Source organism: Anser brachyrhynchus (assembly GCF_964034855.1).
Source record: "Anser brachyrhynchus genome assembly, chromosome: 17".
In the NCBI taxonomy this organism is placed as follows: Eukaryota; Metazoa; Chordata; class Aves; order Anseriformes; family Anatidae; genus Anser; species Anser brachyrhynchus.
This window is the reverse complement of record NC_137710.1, coordinates 15,080,855-15,099,671: the sequence shown is the minus strand read 5'-3', so window position 1 is coordinate 15,099,671 and position 18,817 is coordinate 15,080,855. Positions and strand designations below refer to the sequence as shown.

Here is an 18,817-nt window from a genome sequence, read left to right as displayed (position 1 = left end):
TTTAGAAAGTATGCCTGGGAGGAGGAACGGGTAGCTACTGGGCATGCACATAATTCCCAATTTGGCCAAAATTCCTGTAGCTACCCCAGATGGGTACGCTGCATTTGTCCAGAACTGCTGCAGGTAGGCGAAACTTTTTCAAAAGTACATTGTGGCGGAGGCAAAGGTAGCTAGCGGGCATGTAAAAACCTACAAACCAGCCCAAATTCTCTGTTACCTAGCCCAGGGGAATCCGAGTTTAGGATCCCCAAAGAAAAAATCTCTGTTGGAGGAAGCCAAATCTTTTTTCTAGAAGCATGCCGAGGTGAGAAGGCAAGGGTAGCTACCAGGCATACAGTTATGCATAAACTTGGCCAAACTTGTGGTGTCCCTACCCTGAAGGGTTTTGCAGCTTGTCCCCAGAGCTAAATGTGTGTCAGGCAGAATCCCATACATTTTGAGAAACTTTTGTGGAGGAAGCGATGGCTACTAGCAGGCATGCAGCTACGTCCAAAGTAGGGCCAAAGTTGAGAGAGACGTAACGTGGAGGTTTCTTCAGCTGGTATTGACAAGCAGTTGTTTATTTGGAGCTAGCCCAGAAGTTTTGGAAAACAAGATGAGGGAAGGGAAGTGAAGGTACCCAGGCAGGTACCTCCGTCGGAAATTGGGCAAAGTTGTCAGGTACCTAGCCTGAAGCGATCTGAGGGCAGGATCCCAAAGTAAATCTGTATGTGGAGGTAGCCACAAGGTTTTGGCAAACCAGATCAGGCAGAGGCAAGAGAAGCCTCTTGGCATGCACCTCCGTCGAAAATTGGCCCAAGTTCTCAGGTACCTATCCTGAAGGGTTCTGCGGTGAGAATCCACAAGTCCCTCTCTCTCTGGAAGTGGCCCAAAACATTTCAGAAAGTATGCCTGGGAGGAGGAACGGGTAGCTACTGGGCATGCACATAATTCCCAATTTGTCCAAAATTCAGGTAGCTACCCCAGACGGGTACGCTGCTTTTCTCCAGAACAGCCGCAAGGAGGTGAAACGTTTTCCTAAGTACAATCTGGTGGAGGCAAAGTATTCTACCGGGCATATACCAACCTCCAAAGTAGCCCAAATTCTCTGTTACCTAGCCCAGGGGAATCCGAGTTTAGGATCCCCAAAGAAAAAATCTCTGTTGGAGGAAGCCAAATCTTTTTTCTAGAAGCATGCCAAGGTGAGAAGGCAAGGGTAGCTACCAGGCATACAGTTATGCATAAACTTGGCCAAACTTGTGGTGTCCCTACCCTGAAGGGCTTTGCAGCTGGTACCCAGAGCTAAATGTGTCTCAGGCAGAATCCCATACATTTTGAGAAACTTTTGTGGAGGAAGCAGAGGTAGCTAGCAGGCATGCAGCTACGTCCAAAGTAGGGCCAAAGTTGAGAGAGACGTAACGTGGAGGGGTCTTCAGCTGCTATTGACAAGCAGTTGTGTATTTGGAGCTAGCCCAGAAGTTTTGGAAAACAAGATGAGGGAAGGGAAGTGAAGGTACCCAGGCAGGTACCTCGGTCCCAGATTGGGCAAAGTTGTCAGGTACCTAGCCTGAAGCGATCTGAGGGCAGGATCCCAAAGTAAATCTGTATGTGGAGGTAGCCACAAGGGTTTGGCAAACCAGATCTGCCAGCTGTGTGGCATCCAGCGCAGCATTGATAGCACAAGCAGTTTGTATGTGGTCTTGGAGACTAGCAAAGTGTGTCTTTATGCTGTCTGGGAGGCTACAGATAAGGGGGAGTTAACCTTGCCAGATCAATCAGGGCTAGCTTTGGGGATCTCCGTGAGATCCTTCTCCTGCATTGCTTGTATGCAGGCTGGTTTTTGAACAGATGCAGCCAAATGGGAGAACCCTGAGGTCTTCATGAGAAGGGATTGTCCTCTTTCTTGTGGGTCTATTCCACTGACCCGATAGGCAGGTAAAATGAATCTATGCCCCTAACCCAATAGGCAGTTAATATGTTTATTTAACGTATAAATGCTATCGCAGGTATTCCTCACCAAAGTGAAGGTGAAGGTGCAGAGCTTACCAAGGAGGTGTCCCTGTCTTGGTGGAGAAGGAGCACAGAACATCGACTGCCTCTTGTAGGTTTTCAATTTTTCTTCTCCCCCCCAACTCCCCAGCTCTCCCTTTTTTCCTCACACTAGGGTTTTGCTGTCATTAACTTTTTTACCACTACCTCCTAACACTTTTATATCCTAAGCTTATCTGTCCCACCCTGGGATGACAATGAGCCTATTTTGGGCAAAAAGTTGCGTATTATAGTCTTCTATGTTTAGTATGTACTTCCTTAATCTCATTATCTCCTTAAGAGTTAACTTTAATGTTTATTTTATAAGGAGTGAAGAAAAAGGTTTCACTTTGGGCACCGCAGACTTCAAGATTCTGTTCTGATGCCCAAAGAGGGTTTGTCACAGCCTGGGTATGCTGCTTTTGTTCAGAACTAAGGCATGTAGGCCCAACTTTTCCAGTGTGCTCCAGGCACCTGTCAGGACCCCCTGGGGCAGGACAGCCCAGCCGTGAGCTTGAGAGAGCTGGGCCATGGACGTCCTGGCTGCGGAGCTTCTCAGGGGCAGAGGTATGGTGGAACCAAAAGAGAGTGTTCATCTCCAGGGGAAAGAGAGAGAAGTCCGCCCTGTGGCACTTGGGGACTCCTGGACTCGCACATGCAGCACCTCGCTCAGGACCAAGCATGGGGACGCAGCTCCTTGGGAAGCCAAGGACAGGGACCGTGACCACATGGCAGCCCTGTGCTGTGAGGGGCAGTGCATATTGTGACCCGGAGTGGTGCTAGGCAACCGCCATGTCCCAGTGCAGGGCTGACAGGCACAGCCTCAGTCACCCCCAAGGCAGAGCTGGCCCCAGCCCAGACGTGCGTCTCCCAACAGGGTCCTGGGGCACCAGTGCAGGTGGGCTCGAGCTGGATGGTCTTTAAGGTCCCTTCCAAGCCCAGGCATTGTAGGATTCTATGAGGGAGGCAGTGCACAGGGAAAATGGGGTGGGGTGCTGATGTCTGAAAAAAGCAAAGAAACAACAAAACTAAGAGGAGGATTCAAACTAACAAAAGTGGTAGGATTGAAGGAAAGACCAAAGAAAGAAAAGGTCATAATGAAAAGAAACAACCAGACAAAACAAAATCAAAGAAAAACTGTCTATTCCATTGCTGCAGGGTTGGGAACGTACACGGATGGACACAAAGGAATTAGAGCAACAGCCTTGGAGGAGTTTGAGGCAGCAAGCCGAGGTTTCAGCTGTGTTCAGAGAATGCCAAAAGGAAAGGCTGAAAGAGATGCTTGGAAAGAGCCTTAAGGGTCAAACAGGACCAGACCTCAACAAATGGAGAAAAAAGTGGGGAACCTCCGTGCAATATGAGGTAATCCGTGAGAGCTACAGGACATGCAGACACAGGCAGGTAACAAATACCAGACAGGTAAGCTGCTTTTCCAGAACTAACGCAGGTAAGACAAACTTTTCCCTAAGTACAATGTGGTGGAGGCAAAGGTAGCTAGCGGGCATGTACCAACGTCCAAATTAGCCAGAATTCTCTGTTACCTAGCCTAGAGGGATCCGGGTTTAGGATCCTCAAAGAAAAAATCTCTGTTGGAAGAAGCCGAATCTTTTTTCTAGAAGCATGCCGAGGTGAGAAGGCAAGGGTAGCTACCAGGCATACAGTTATTCATAAAGTTGGCCAAACTTTTGGTGTCCCTACCCTGAAGGGCTTTGCAGCTGGTCCCCAGAGCTAAATGTGTCTCAGGCAGAATCCCATACATTTTGAGAAGCTTTTGTGGAGGAAGCGATGGTTGCTAGCAGGCATGCAGCTTCATCCAAAGTAGGGCCAAAGTTGAGAGAGACGTAACGTGGAGGGGTCTTCGGCTGGTATTGACAAGCACCTGTTTATTTGAGCTAGCCCAGAAGTTTTGGAAAACAAGATGAGCGAAGGGAAGTGAAGGTACCCAGGCAGGTACCTCCGTCGGAAATTGGGCAAAGTTGTCAGGTACCTAGCCTGAAGCGATCTGAGGGCAGGATCCCAAAGTAAATCTGTATGTGGAAGTAGCCACAAGTGTTTGGCAAACCAGATCAGGCAGAGGCAAGTGAAGCCTCTTGTCATGCACCTCCATCGAAAATTGGCCCAAGTTCTTGGGTACCTATTCTGAAGGGTTCTGCGGTGAGAATCCACAAGTCCCTCTCTCTCTGGAAGAGGCCAAAAGATTTTAGAAAGTATGCCTGGGAGGAGGAACGGGTAGCTACTGGGCATGCACATAATTCCCAATTTGGCCAAAATTCAGGTAGCTACCCCAGACGGGTACGCTGCTTTTGTCCAGAACTGCCGCAGGGAGGCAAAACTTTTTCAAAAGTACAATGTGGCGGAGGCAAAGTATGCTACCGGGCATGTACCAACGTCCAAACTAGCCCAAATTCTCTGTTACCTAGCCCAGGGGAATCCGAGTTTAGGATCCCCAAAGAAAAAATCTCTGTTGGAGGAAGCCAAATCTTTTTTCTAGAAGCATGCCAAGGTGAGAAGGCAAGGGTGGCTACCAGGCATACAGTTATGCATAAAGTTGGCCAAACGTGTGGTGTCCCTACCCTGAAGGGCTTTGCAGCTGGTCCCCAGAGCTAAATGTGTCTCAGGCAGAATCCCATACATTTTGGAAACCTCTTGTGGAGGAAGCGATGGTTGCTAGCAGGCATGCAGCTACGTCCAAAGTAGGGCCAAAGTTGAGAGAGACGTAACGTGGAGGGGTCTTCAGCTGGTATTGACAAGCAGTTGTTTATTTGGAGCTAGCCCAGAAGTTTTGGAAAACAAGATGAGGGAAGGGAAGTGAAGGTACCCAGGCTGGTACCTCGGTCCCAAACTGGGCAAAGTTGTCAGGTACCTAGCCTGAAGCGATCTGAGGGCAGGATCCCAAAGTAAATCTGTATGTGGAGGTAGCCACAAGGTTTTGGTAACCAAGATAAGCGGGAGGCAAGAGAAGCCTCTTGGCATGCACCTCCGTCGAAAATTGGCCCAAGTTCTCAGGTACCTAGCCTGAAGGGTTCTGCGGACCGAATCCACAAGTCCCTCTCTCTCTGGAAGAGGCCAAAACATTTCAGAAAGTATGCCTGGGAGGAGGAACGGGTAGCTACTGGGCATGTACATAATTCCCAATTTGGCCAAAATTCAGGTAGCTACCCCAGACGGGTACGGTGCTTTTATCCAGAACTGCCGCAGGGAGGCAAAACTTTTTCAAAAGTACAATCTGGCGGAGGCAAAGTATGCTACCGGCATGTAAAAACCTCCAAACTAGCCCAAATTCTCTGTTACCTAGCCCAGGGGAATCCGAGTTTAGGATCCCCAAAGAAAAAATCTCTGTTGGAGGAAGCCAAATCTTTTTTCTAGAAGCATGCCGAGGTGAGAAGGCAAGGGTAGCTACCAGGCATACACTTCCCTGTAAACTTGGCCAAACTTGTGGTGTCCCTACCCTGAAGGGCTTTGCAGCTGGTACCCAGAGCTAAATGTGTGTCAGGCAGAATCCCATACATTTTGAGAAGCTTTTGTGGAAGAAGCAAAGGTAGCTAGCAGGCATGCAGCTACGTCCAAAGTAGGGCCAAAGTTGAGAGAGACGTAAGGCGCAGGGGTCTTCAGCTGGTATTGACAAGCAGTTGTTTATTTGAGCTAGCCCAGAAGTTTTGGAAAACAAGATGAGGGAAGGGAAGTGAAGGTACCCAGGCAGGTACCTCCGTCCCAAATTGGGCAAAGTTGTCAGGTACCTAGCCTGAAGCGATCTGAGGGCAGGATCCCAAAGGAAATCTGTATGTGGAGGTAGCCACAAGGTTTTGGCAAACCAGATCAGGCAGAGGCAAGAGAAGCCTCTTGGCATGCACCTCCGTCGAAAATTGGCCCAAGTTCTCAGGTACCTAGCCTGAAGGGTTCTGCGGTGAGAATCCACAAGTCCCTCTCTCTCTGGAAGAGGCCAAATCATTTCAGAAAGTATGCCTGGGAGGAGGAACGGGTAGCTACTGTGCATGCGCATAATTCCCAATTTGGCCAAAATTCCGGTAGCTACCCCAGATGGGTACGCTGCTTCTGTCCAGAACTGCTGCAGGGAGGCGAAACTTTTTCAAAAGTACAATCTGGCGGAGGCAAAGTATGCTACCGGGCATGTACCAACCTCCAAAGTAGCCCAAATTCTCTGTTACCTAGCCCAGAGGTATCCGAGTTCAGGATCCCCAAAGAAAAAATCTCTGTTGGAGGAAGCTAAATCTTTTTTCTAGAAGCATGCCAAGGTGAGAAGGCAAGGGTAGCTACCAGGCATACAGTTATGCATAAACTTGGCCAAACTTGTGGTGTCCCTACCCTGAAGGGTTTTGCAGCTGGTCCCCAGAGCTAAATGTGTCTCAGGCAGAATCCCATACATTTTGAGAAACTTTTGTGGAGGAAGCAGAGGTAGCTAGCAGGCATGCAGCTACGTCCAAAGTAGGGCCAAAGTTGAGAGAGACGTAACGTGGAGGGGTCTTCAGCTGGTATTGACAAGCAGTTGTTTATTTGGAGCTAGCCCAGACGTTTTGGAAAACAAGATGAGGGAAGGGAAGTGAAGGTACCCAGGCAGGTACCTCGGTCGGAAATTGGGCAAAGTTGTCAGGTACCTAGCCTGAAGCGATCTGAGGGCAGGATCCCAAAGTAAATCTGTATGTGGAGGTAGCCACAAGGTTTTGGTAACCAAGATAAGCGGGAGGCAAGAGAAGCCTCTTGGCATGCACCTCCGTCCCAAACTGGGCAAAGGTTGGGACGCTTTTGGAACATTTTGAGAAGCTTTATTTGGAGCTAGCCCAGAAGTTTTGGAAAACAAGATGAGGGAAGGGAAGTGAAGGTACCCAGGCAGGTACCTCTGTCGGAAATTGGGCAAAGTTGTCAGGTACCTAGCCTGAAGCGATCTGAGGGCAGGATCCCAAAGTAAATCTGTATGTGGAGGTAGCCACAAAGTTTTGGCAAACCAGATCAGGCAGAGGCAAGAGAAGCCTCTTGGCATGCACCTCCGTCGAAAATTGGCCCAAGTTCTCAGGTACCCAGCCTGAAGGGTTCTGCGGACCGAGTCGGGCCAATTGGCCCAAGTTCTCAGGTACCTAGCCTGAAGGGTTCTGCAGACCGAGTCGGGCCAATTGGCCCAAGTTCTCAGGTACCTAGCCTGAAGGGTTCTGCGGACCGAATCCACAAGTCCCTCTCTCTCTGGAAGAGGCCAAAACATTTCAGAAAGTATGCCTGGGAGGAGGAACGGGTAGCTACTGGGCATGCACATAATTCCCAATTTGGCCAAAATTCAGGTAGCTACCCTAGACGGGTACGCTCCTTTGTCCAGAAGTGCCGCAGGGAGGCAAAACTTTTTCAAAAGTACAGTCTGGCGGAGGCAAAATATGCTACCGGGCATGTACCAACCTCCAAAGGAGCACAAATTCTCTGTTACCTAGCCCAGGGGAGTCCGAGTTCAGGATCCCCAAAGAAAAAATCTCTTTTGGAGGAAGCTAAATCTTTTTTCTAGAAGCATGCCGAGGTGAGAAGGCAAGGGTAGGTACCAGGCATGCGGTTATGCATAAAGTTGGCCAAACTTGTGGTGTCCCTACCCTGAAGGGTTTTGCAGCTGGTCCCCAGAGCTAAAAGTGTCTCAGGCAGAATCCATTCGTTATCCATGAGGAAATTGTTGGCGACCTGCTACGGAGCTTGGATGTGCGCAAGTGGATGGGGCCGGATGGGATGCACCCGAGGGTACTGAAAGAACTGGCGGAGGAGCTGGCCGAGCCGCTTACCATCATTTATCGGTAGTCCTGGCTATCGGGGGAGGTCCCAGTTGACTGGTGGCTAGCCAATGTGACGCCCATCTATAAGAAGGGCCGGAGGGCAGACCCGGGGAACTATAGGCCTGTCAGTTTGACCTCAGTGCTAGGAAAGCTCATGGAGCAGATTATCTTGAGGGTCATCACGCGGCACTTGCAGGGCAAGCAGGCGATCAGGCCCAGTCAGCATGGGTTTATGAAAGGCAGGTCCTGCTTGACGAACCTGATCTCCTTCTATGACCAAGTGACGCGCTTGGTGGATGAGGGAAAGGCTGTGGATGTGGTTTACCTTGACCTCAGTAAGGCTTTGACACAGTTCCCCACAACATTCTCCTCAAGAAACTGGCTGCTCGGGGCTTGGACTGGCGTACGCTTCGCTGGGTTAGAAACTGGCTGGATAACCAGGCTCAGAGAGTTGTGGTGAATGGAGTCAAATCTGGTTGGAGGCCGGTCACTAGTGGTGTCCCCCAGGGCTCGGTACTGGGGCCGGTCCTCTTTAATATCTTTATCGATGATCTGGATGAGGGCGTCCAGTGCACCCTCAGTAAGTTTGCAGATGACACCAAGCTAAGTGCGTGTGTCGATCTGCTCGAGGGCAGGAAGGCTCTGCAGGAGGATCTGGATAGGCTGGAGCAATGGGCTGAGGTCAACTGTATGAAGTTCAACAAGGCCAAGTGCCGGGTCCTGCACCTGGGGCGCAACAACCCCAAGCAGAGCTACAGGCTGTGAGATGAGTGGCTGGAAAGCTGCCTGGCCGAGAGGGACCTGGGAGTATTGGTCGATAGTCGGCTGAATATGAGCCAGCAGTGTGCCCAAGTGGCCAGGAAGGCCAACAGCATCCTGGCCTGCATAAGAAGCAGTGTGGCCAGCAGGTCTAGGGAAGTGATTGTGCCCCTGTACTCGGCTCTGGTGAGGCCGCACCTCGAGTACTGTGTTCAGTTTTGGGCCCCTCGCTACAGGAAGGACATGGACGTGCTCGAGCGAGTCCAGAGAAGGGCGACCAAGCTGGTGAGGGGTCTGGAGAACAAGTCTTACGAGGAGCGGCTGAGGGAGCTGGGCTTGTTCAGCCTGGAGAAGAGGAGGCTCAGGGGCGACCTCATCGCTCTCTACAGTTACCTTAGAGGAGGCTGTAAAGAGGTGGGGGTTGGTCTGTTCTCCTACGTGCCTGGTGACAGGACGAGGGGGAATGGGCGAAAGTTGCGACAGGGGAGTTTTAGGTTGGATGTTAGGAAGTACTTCTTTACCGAACGGGTTATTAAGCATTGGAACGGGCTGCCCAGGGAGGTGGTGGAGTCACCATCCCTGGAGGTCTTTAAAAGACGTTTAGATGTAGAGCTTAGCGATATGGTTTAGTGGAGTACTTAGTGTTAGGTCGGAGGTTGGACTCGATGACCTTGAGGTCTCTTCCAACCTAGAAATCTGTGATACTGTGAAGGGAAGTGAAGGTACCCAGGCAGGTACCTCGGTCCCAAATTGGGCAAAGTTGTCAGGTACCTAGCCTGAAGCGATCTGAGGGCAGGATCCCAAAGTAAATCTGTATGTGGAGGTAGCCACAAGGTTTTGGCAAACCAGATCAGGCAGAGGCAAAAGAGAAGCCTTTTCGCATGCACCTCCGTCCCAAATTGGCCCAAGTTCTCAGGTACCTAGCCTGAAGGGTTCTGCGGTGAGAATCCACAAGTCCCTCTCTCTCTGGAAGAGGCCAAAACATTTCAGAAAGTATGCCTGGGAGGAGGAACTGGTAGCTACTGGGCATGCACATAATTCCCAATTTGGCCAAAATTCAGGTAGCTACCCCAGACGGGTACGCTGCTTTTGTCCAGAACTGCCGCAGGGAGGCGAAATTTTTTCAAAAGTACAATCTGGCGGAGGCAAAGTATGCTACCGGGCATGTACCAACGTCCAAAATAGCCAAAATTCTGTTACCTAGCTCAGGGGAATCCGAGTTTAGGATCCCCAAAGAAAAAAATCTCTGTTGGAGGAAGCCAAATCTTTTTTCTAGAAGTATGCCAAGGTGAGAAGGCAAGGGTAGCTACCAGGCATATAGTTATGCATAAACTTGGCCAAACGTGTGGTGTCCCTACCCTGAAGGGCTTTGCAGCTGGTCCCCAGAGCTAGATGTGTCTCAGGCAGAATCCCATACATTTTGAGAAGCTTTTGTGGAGGAAGCGATGGTTGCTAGCAGGCATGCAGCTACGTCCAAAGTAGGGCCAAAGTTGAGAGAGACGTAACGTGGAGGGGTCTTCAGCTGGTATTGACAAGCAGTTGTGTATTTGGAGCCAGCCCAGAAGTTTTGGAAAACAAGATGAGCGAAGGAAAATGAAGGTACCCATGCATGTACCTCCGTCGGAAATTAGGAAAAGTTGTCAGGTACCTACCCTGAAGCGATCTGAGGACAGGATCCCAAAGTAAATCTGTATGTGGAGGTAGCCACAAGGTCTTGGCAAACCAGATCAGGCAGAGGCAAGAGAAGCCTCTTGGCATGCACCTCCGTCGAAAATTGGGCAAAGTTCTCCAGTACCTAGCCTGAAGGCTTTTGCGGACCGAATCCACAAGTCCCTCTCTCTCTGGAAGAGGCCCAAAACATTTCAGAAGGTATGCCTGGGAGGAGGAACGGGTAGCTACTGGGCATGCACATAATTCCCAATTTGGCCAAAATTCCTGTAGCTACCCCAGATGGGTACGCTGCTTTTGTCCAGAACTGCCGCAGGGAGGGGAAACGTTTTCAAAAGTATAATCTGGTGAGGCAAAGTTAGCTAGTGGGCATGTACCAACCTCCAAAGTAGCCCAAATTCTCTGTTACCTAGCCCAGAGGAATCCGAGTTTAGGATCCCCAAAGAAAAAATCTCTGTTGGAGGTAGCCAAAAATTTTGCAGAAGCATGCCGAGGTGAGAAGGCAAGGGTAGCTACCAGGCATACAGTTATGCATAAACTTGGCCAAACTTGTGGTGTCTCTACCCTGAAGGGCTTTGCAGCTGGTACCCAGAGCTAAATCTCTGCCAGGAATAATCCCAAACATTTTGAGAAGCTTTTGTGGAGGAAGCGATGGTTGCTAGCAGGCATGCAGCTACGTCCAAAGTAGGGCCAAAGTTGAGAGAGACGTAACGTGGAGGGGTCTTCAGCTGGTATTGACAAGCATTTGTGTATTTGGAGCTAGCCCAGAAGTTTTGGAAAACAAGATGAGGGAAGGGAAGTGAAGGTACCCAGGCAGGTACCTCCGTCGGAAATTGGGCAAAGTTGTCAGGTACCTAGCCTGAAGCGATCTGAGGGCAGGATCCCAAAGTAAATCTGTATGTGGAGGTAGCCACAAGGTTTTGGCAAACCAGATCTGCCAGCTGTGTGGCATCCAGGGCAGCATTGATAGCACAGGCAGTTTGTATGTGGTCTTGGAGACTAGCTACATGTGTCTTTATGCTGTCTGGGAGGCTACAGCTAAGGGGGAGTTAACCTTGCCAGATCAATCAGGGCTTGCTTTGGGGATCTCCGTGAGATCCTTCTCCTGCATCGCTTGTATGCAGGCTGGTTTTTGAACAGATGCAGCCAAATGGGAGAACCCTGAGGTCTTCATGAGAAGGGATTGTCCTCTTTCTTGTGGGTCTATTCCACTGACCCGATAGGCAGGTAAAATGAATCTATGCCCCTAACCCAATAGGCAGTTAATATGTTTATTTAACGTATAAATGCTATCGCAGGTATTCCTCACCAAAGTGAAGGTGAAGGTGCAGAGCTTACCAAGGAGGTGTCCCTGTCTTGGTGGAGAAGGAGCACAGAACATCGACTGCCTCTTGTAGGTTTTCAATTTTTCTTCTCCCCCCCAACTCCCCAGCTCTCCCTTTTTTCCTCACTCTAGGGTTTTGCTGTCATTAACTTTTTTACCACTACCTCCTAACACTTTTATATCCTAAGCTTATCTGTCCCACCCTGGGATGACAATGAGCATATTTTGGGCAAAAAGTTGCGAATTAGAGTCTTCTATGTTTAGCATGTACTTCCTTAATCTCATTATCTCCTTAAGAGTTAACTTTAATGTTTATTTTATAAGGAGTGAAGAAAAAGGTTTCACTTTGGGCACCGCAGACTTCAAGATTCTGTTCTGATGCCCAAAGAGGGTTTGGCACAGCCTGGGTATGCTGCTTTTGTTCAGAACTAAGGCATGTAGGCCCAACTTTTCCAGTGTGCTCCAGGCACCTGTCAGGACCCCCTGGGGCAGGACAGCCCAGCCGTGAGCTTGAGAGAGCTGGGCCATGGACGTCCTGGCTGCGGAGCTTCTCAGGGGCACAGGTATGGTGGAACCAAAAGAGAGTGTTCATCTCCAGGGGAAAGAGAGAGAAGTCCGCCCTGTGGCACTTGGGGACTCCTGGACTCGCACATCCAGCACCTCGCTCAGGACCAAGCATGGGGACGCAGCTCCTTGGGAAGCCAAGGACAGGGACCGTGACCACATGGCAGCCCTGTGCTGTGAGGGGCAGTGCATATTGTGACCCAGAGTGGTGCTAGGCAACCGCCATGTCCCAGTGCAGGGCTGACAGGCACAGCCTCAGTCACCCCCAAGGCAGAGCTGGCCCCAGCCCAGACGTGCGGCTCCCAACAGGGTCCTGGGGCACCAGTGCAGGTGGGCTCGAGCTGGATGGTCTTTAAGGTCCCTTCCAACCCCAGGCATTGTAGGATTCTATGAGGGAGGCAGTGCACAGGGAAAATGGGGTGGGGTGCTGATGTCTGAAGAAAGCAAAGAAAACAAAACTAAGAGGAGGATTCAAACTAACAAAAGTGGTAGGATTGAAGGAAAGACCAAAGAAAGAAAAGGTCATAATGAAAAGAAACAACCAGACAAAACAAAATCAAAGAAAAACTGTCTATTCCATTGCTGCAGGGTTGGGAACGTACACCGATGAACACAAAGGAATTAGAGCAACAGCCTTGGAGGAGTTTGAGGCAGCAAGCCGAGGTTTCAGCTGTGTTCAGAGAATGCCAAAAGGAAAGGCTGAAAGAGATGCTTGGAAAGAGCCTTAAAGGTCAAACAGGACCAGACCTCAACAAATGGAGAAAAAAGTGGGGAACCTCCGTGCAATATGAGGTAATCCGTGAGAGCTACAGGACATGCAGACACAGGCAGGTAACAAATACCAGACAGGTAAGCTGCTTTTCCAGAACTAACGCAGGTAAGACAAACTTTTCCCTAAGTACAATGTGGTGGAGGCAAAGGTAGCTAGCGGGCATGTACCAACGTCCAAATTAGCCAGAATTCTCTGTTACCTAGCCTAGAGGGATCCGGGTTTAGGATCCTCAAAGAAAAAATCTCTGTTGGAAGAAGCCGAATCTTTTTTCTAGAAGCATGCCGAGGTGAGAAGGCAAGGGTAGCTACCAGGCATACAGTTATTCATAAAGTTGGCCAAACTTTTGGTGTCCCTACCCTGAAGGGCTTTGCAGCTGGTCCCCAGAGCTAAATGTGTCTCAGGCAGAATCCCATACATTTTGAGAAGCTTTTGTGGAGGAAGCGATGGTTGCTAGCAGGCATGCAGCTTCATCCAAAGTAGGGCCAAAGTTGAGAGAGACGTAACGTGGAGGGGTCTTCGGCTGGTATTGACAAGCAATTGTGTATTTGGAGCTAGCCCAGAAGTTTTGGAAAACAAGATGAGGGAAGGGAAGTGAAGGTACCCAGGCAGGTACCTCCGTCGGAAATTGGGCAAAGTTGTCAGGTACCTAGCCTGAAGCGATCTGAGGGCAGGATCCCAAAGTAAATCTGTATGTGGAGGTAGCCACAAAATTTGGCAAACCAGATCAGGCAGAGGCAAGAGAAGCCTCTTGGCATGCACCTCCGTCCCAAATTGGGCAAAGTTCGCAGGTACCTAGCCTGAAGGGTTCTGCGGACCGAATCCACAAGTCCCTCTCTCTCTGGAAGAGGCCCAAAACATTTCAGAAAGTATGCCTGGGAGGAGGAACGGGTAGCTACTGGGCATGCAGATAATTCCCAATTTGGCCAAAATTCAGGTAGCTACCCCAGACGGGTACGCTGCTTTTCTCCAGAACAGCCGCAGGGAGGCGAAACGTTTTCCTAAGTACAATCTGGCGGAGGCAAAGTATGCTACCGGGCATGTACCAAGCTCCAAATTAGCCCAAATTCTCTGTTACCTAGCCCAGAAGTATCCGAGTTTAGGATCCCCAAAGAAAAAATCTCTGTTGGAGGAATCCAAATCTTTTTTCTAGAAGCACGCCAAGGTGAGAAGGCAAGGGTAGCTACCAGGCATACAGTTATGCATAAAGTTGTCCAAACTTGTGGTGTCCCTACCCTGAAGGGCTTTGCAGCTGGTCCCCAGAGCTAAATGTGTCTCAGGCAGAATCCCATACATTTTGAGAAACTTTTGTGGAGGAAGCAGAGGTAGCTAGCAGGCATGCAGCTACGTCCAAAGTAGGGCCAAAGTTGAGAGAGACGTAACGTGGAGGGGTCTTCAGCTGTTATTGACAAGCAGTTGTTTATTTGAGCTAGCCCAGAAGTTTTGGAAAACAAGATGAGGGAAGGGAAGTGAAGGTACCCAGGCAGGTAACTCGGTCCCAAATTGGGCAAAGTTGTCAGGTACCTAGCCTGAAGCGATCTGAGGGCAGGATCCCAAAGTAAATCTGTATGTGGAGGTAGCCACAAGGTTTTGGCAAACCAGATCAGGCAGAGGCAAGAGAAGCCTCTTGGCATGCACCTCCGTCAAAAATTGGCCCAAGTTCTTGGGTACCTATCCTGAAGGGTTCTGCGGTGAGAATCCACAAGTCCCTCTCTCTCTGGAAGAGGCCAAATCATTTCAGAAAGTATGCCTGGGAGGAGGAACGGGTAGCTATTGGGCATACAGATAATTCCCAATTTGGCCAAAATTTAGGTAGCTACCGCAGACGGGTACGCTGCTTTTGTCCAGAACTGCCGCAGGTAGGCTAAACTTTTTCAAAAGTACAGTCTGGCGGAGGCAAAGTATGCTACCGGGCATGTACCAACGTCCAAACTAGCCCAAATTCTCTGTTACCTAGCCCAGGGGAATCCGAGTTTAGGATCCCCAAAGGAAAAATCTCTGTTGGAGGAAACCAAATCTTTTGCAGAAGCATGCCAAGGTGAGAAGGCAAGGATAGCTACCAGGCATACAGTTATGCATAAAGTTGTCCAAACTTGTGGTGTCCCTACCCTGAAGGGCTTTGCAGCTGGTACCCAGAGCTAAATGTGTCTCAGGCAGAATCCCATACATTTTGAGAAACTTTTGTGGAGGAAGCAGAGGTAGCTAGCAGGCATGCAGCTACGTGCAAAGTAGGGCCAAAGTTGAGAGAGACGTAACGTGGAGGGGTCTTCAGCTGGTATTGACAAGCATTTGTGTATTTGGAGCTAGCCCAGAAGTTTTGGAAAACAAGATGAGGGAAGGGAAGTGAAGGTACCCAGGCAGGTACCTCGGTCCCAAATTGGGCAAAGTTGTCAGGTACCTAGCCTGAAGCGATCTGAGGGCAGGATCCGAAAGTAAATCTGTATGTGGAGGTAGCCACAAGGTTTTGGTAACCAAGATAAGCGGGAGGCAAGAGAAGCCTCTTGGCATGCACCTCCGTTGAAAATTGGCCCAAGTTCTCAGGTACCTAGCCTGAAGGGTTCTGCGGACCGAATCCACAAGTCCCTCTCTCTCTGGAAGAGGCCAAAACATTTCAGAAAGTATGCCTGGGAGGAGGAACGGGTAGCTACTGGGCATGCAGATAATTCCCAATTTGGCCAAAATTCAGGTAGCTACCCCAGACGGGTACGCTGCTTTTCTCCAGAACAGCCGCAGGGAGGCGAAACGTTTTCCTAATTACAATGTGGCGGAGGCAAAGTATGCTACCGGGCATGTACCAACCTCCAAAGTAGCCCAAATTCTCTGTTACCTAGCCCAGAGGTATCCGAGTTTAGGATCCCCAAAGGAAAAATCTGTGTTGGCCGAATCCAAATCTTTTTTCTAGAAGCATGCCAAGGTGAGAAGGCAAGGGTAGCTACCAGGCATACAGTTATGCATAAAGTTGTCCAAACTTGTGGTGTCCCTACCCTAAAGGGCTTTGCAGCTGGTCCCCAGAGCTAAATGTATCTCAGGCAGAATCCCATACATTTTGAGAAGCTTTTGTGGAGGAAGCAAAGGTAGCTAGCAGGCATGCAGCTACGTCCAAAGTAGGGCCAAAGTTGAGAGAGACGTAACGTGGAGGGGTCTTCAGCTGGTATTGACAAGCAGTTCTTTGTTTGGAGCTAGCCCAGAAGTTTTGGAAAACAAGATGAGGGAAGGGAAGTGAAGGTACCCAGGCAGGTACCTCGGTCCCAAATTGGGCAAAGTTGTCAGGTACCTAGCCTGAAGCGATCTGAGGGCAGGATCCCAAAGTAAATCTGTATGTGGAGGTAGCCACAAGGTTTTGGCAAACCAGATCAGGCAGAGGCAAGAGAAGCCTCTTGGCATGCACCTCCGTCGAAAATTGGCCCAAGTTCTTGGGTACCTAGCCTGAAGGGTTCTGCGGACCGAATCCACGAGTCCCTCTCTCTCTGGAAGAGGCCAAAAGACTTTAGAAAGTATGCCTGGGACGAGGAACGGGTAGCTACTGGGCACGCACATAATTCCCAATTTGTCCAAAATTCAGGTAGCTACCCCAGATGGGTACGCTGCTTCTGTCCAGAACTGCTGCAGGGAGGCTAAACTTTTTCAAAAGTACAGTCTGGCGGAGGAAAAGTATGCTACCGGGCATGTACCAACGTCCAAACTAGCCCAAATTCTCTGTTACCTAGCCCAGGGGAATCCGAGTTTAGGATCCTCAAAGGAAAAATCTCTGTTGGAGGAAGCCAAATCTTTTTTCTAGAAGCATGCCGAGGTGAGAAGGCAAGGGTAGCTACCAGGCATACAGTTATGCATAAACTTGGCCAAACTCGTGGTGTCCCTACCCTGAAGGGCTTTGCAGCTGGTCCCCAGAGCAAAATGTGTCTCAGGCAGAATCCCATACATTTTGAGAAACTTTTGTGGAGGAAGCAGAGGTAGCTAGCAGGCATGCAGCTACATCCAAAGTAGGGCCAAAGTTGAGAGAGACGTAACGTGGAGGGGTCTTCAGCTGGTATTGACAAGCAGTTGTGTATTTGGAGCTAGCCCAGAAGTTTTGGAAAACAAGATGAGGGAAGGGAAGTGAAGGTACCCAGGCAGGTACCTCCGTCGGAAATTGGGCAAAGTTGTCAGGTACCTAGCCTGAAGCGATCTGAGGGCAGGATCCCAAAGTAAATCTGTATGTGGAGGTAGCCACAAGGTTTTGGCAAAGCAGATCAGGCAGAGGCAAGAGAAGCCTCTTGGCATGCACCTCCGTCGAAAATTGGCCCAATGTCTTGGGTACCTAGCCTGAAGGGTTCTGCGGACCGAATCCACAAGTCCCTCTCTCTCTGGAAGAGGCCCAAAACATTTCAGAAAGTATGCCTGGGAGGAGGAACGGGTAGCTACTGGGCATGCAGATAATTCCCAATTTGGCCAAAATTCAGGTAGCTACCCCAGACGGGTACGCTGCTTTTCTCCAGAACAGCCGCAGGGAGGCGAAACGTTTTCCTAAGTACAATCTGGCGGAGGCAAAGTATGCTACCGGCCATGTACCAACTTCCAAATTAGCCCAAATTCTCTGTTACCTAGCCCAGAGGTATCCGAGTTTAGGATCCCCAAAGAAAAAATCTCTGTTGGAGGAAGCCAAATCTTTTTTCTAGAGGTATGCCAAGGTGAGAAGGCAAGGGTAGCTACCAGGCATACAGTTATGCATGAACTTGGCCAAACTTGTGGTGTCCCTACCCTGAAGGGCTTTGCAGCTGGTACCCAGAGCTAAATGTGTCTCAGGCAGAATCCCATACATTTTGAGAAACTTTTGTGGAGGAAGCAAAGGTAGCTAGCAGGCATGCAGTTACGTCCAAAGTAGGGCCAAAGTTGAGAGCGACGTAACGTGGAGGGGTCTTCAGCTGGTATTGACAAGCACTTGTTTATTTGGAGCTAGCCCAGAAGTTTTTTTAAAACAAGATGAGGGAAGGGAAGTGAAGGTACCCAGGCAGGTACCTCGGTCCCAAATTGGGCACAGTTGTCAGGTACCTAGCCTGAAGCGATCTGAGGGCAGGATCCCAAAGTAAATCTGTATGTGGAGGTAGCCACATAGTTTTGGCAACCAAGATAAGCGGGAGGCAAGAGAAGCCTCTTGGCATGCACCTCTGTCGAAAATTGGCCCAAGATCTCTGGTACCTAGCCTGAAGGGTTCTGCGGACCGAATCCACAAGTCTCTCTCTCTCTGGAAGAGGCCCAAAACATTTCAGAAAGTATGCCTGGGAGGAGGAACGGGTAGCTACTGGGCATGCAGATAATTCCCAATTTGGCCAAAATTCAGGTAGCTACCCCAGATGGGTGCGCTGCTTTTGTCCAGAACAGCCGCAGGGAGGCGAAACGTTTTCAAAAGTACAATGTGGCGGAGGCAAAGGTAGCTACCGGGCATGTACCAACCTCCAAAGTAGCCCAAATTCTCTGTTACCTAGCCCAGAGTTATCCGAGTTTAGCATCCTGAAAGGAAAAATCTCTGTTGGAGGTAGCCAAAAATTTTGCAGAAGAATGCCGAGGTGAGAAGGCTAGGGTAGCTACCAGGCATACACTTCCCTCTAAACTTGGCCAAACTTGTGGTGTCCCTACCCTGAAGGGCTTTGCAGCTGGTCCCCAGAGCTAAATGTGTCTCAGGCAGAATCCCATACATTTTGAGAAACTTTTGTGGAGGAAGCAGAGGTAGCTAGCAGGCATGCAGCTACGTCCAAAGTAGGGCCAAAGTTGAGAGAGACGTAACGTGGAGGGGTCTTCAGCTGGTATTGACAAGCAGTTGTGTATTTGGAGCTAGCCCAGAAGTTTTGGAAAAGAAGATGAGCGAAGGGAAGTGAAGGTACCCAGGCAGGTACCTCTGTCGGAAATTGGGCAAAGTTGTCAGGTACCTAGCCTGAAGCGATCTGAGGGCAGGATCCCAAAGTAAATCTGTATGTGGAGGTAGCCACAAAG

At 49.8% G+C, this 18,817-nt stretch overlaps 1 long non-coding RNA gene across 1 annotated transcript in view; it reads left to right on the top strand.

Annotated features, from left to right (window-relative positions):
* Positions 1 to 222: 222 nt before the first annotated feature.
* Positions 223 to 18,817, top strand: part of LOC308179207 — an 82,430-nt gene continuing 63,835 nt past the window's right edge. Inside the window, exons 1-2 of the long non-coding RNA XR_013940282.1 lie at positions 223 to 1,434; positions 16,016 to 17,441. This is a non-coding gene — a long non-coding RNA (uncharacterized lncRNA). The remainder of the gene's footprint in view (positions 1,435 to 16,015; positions 17,442 to 18,817) is intronic.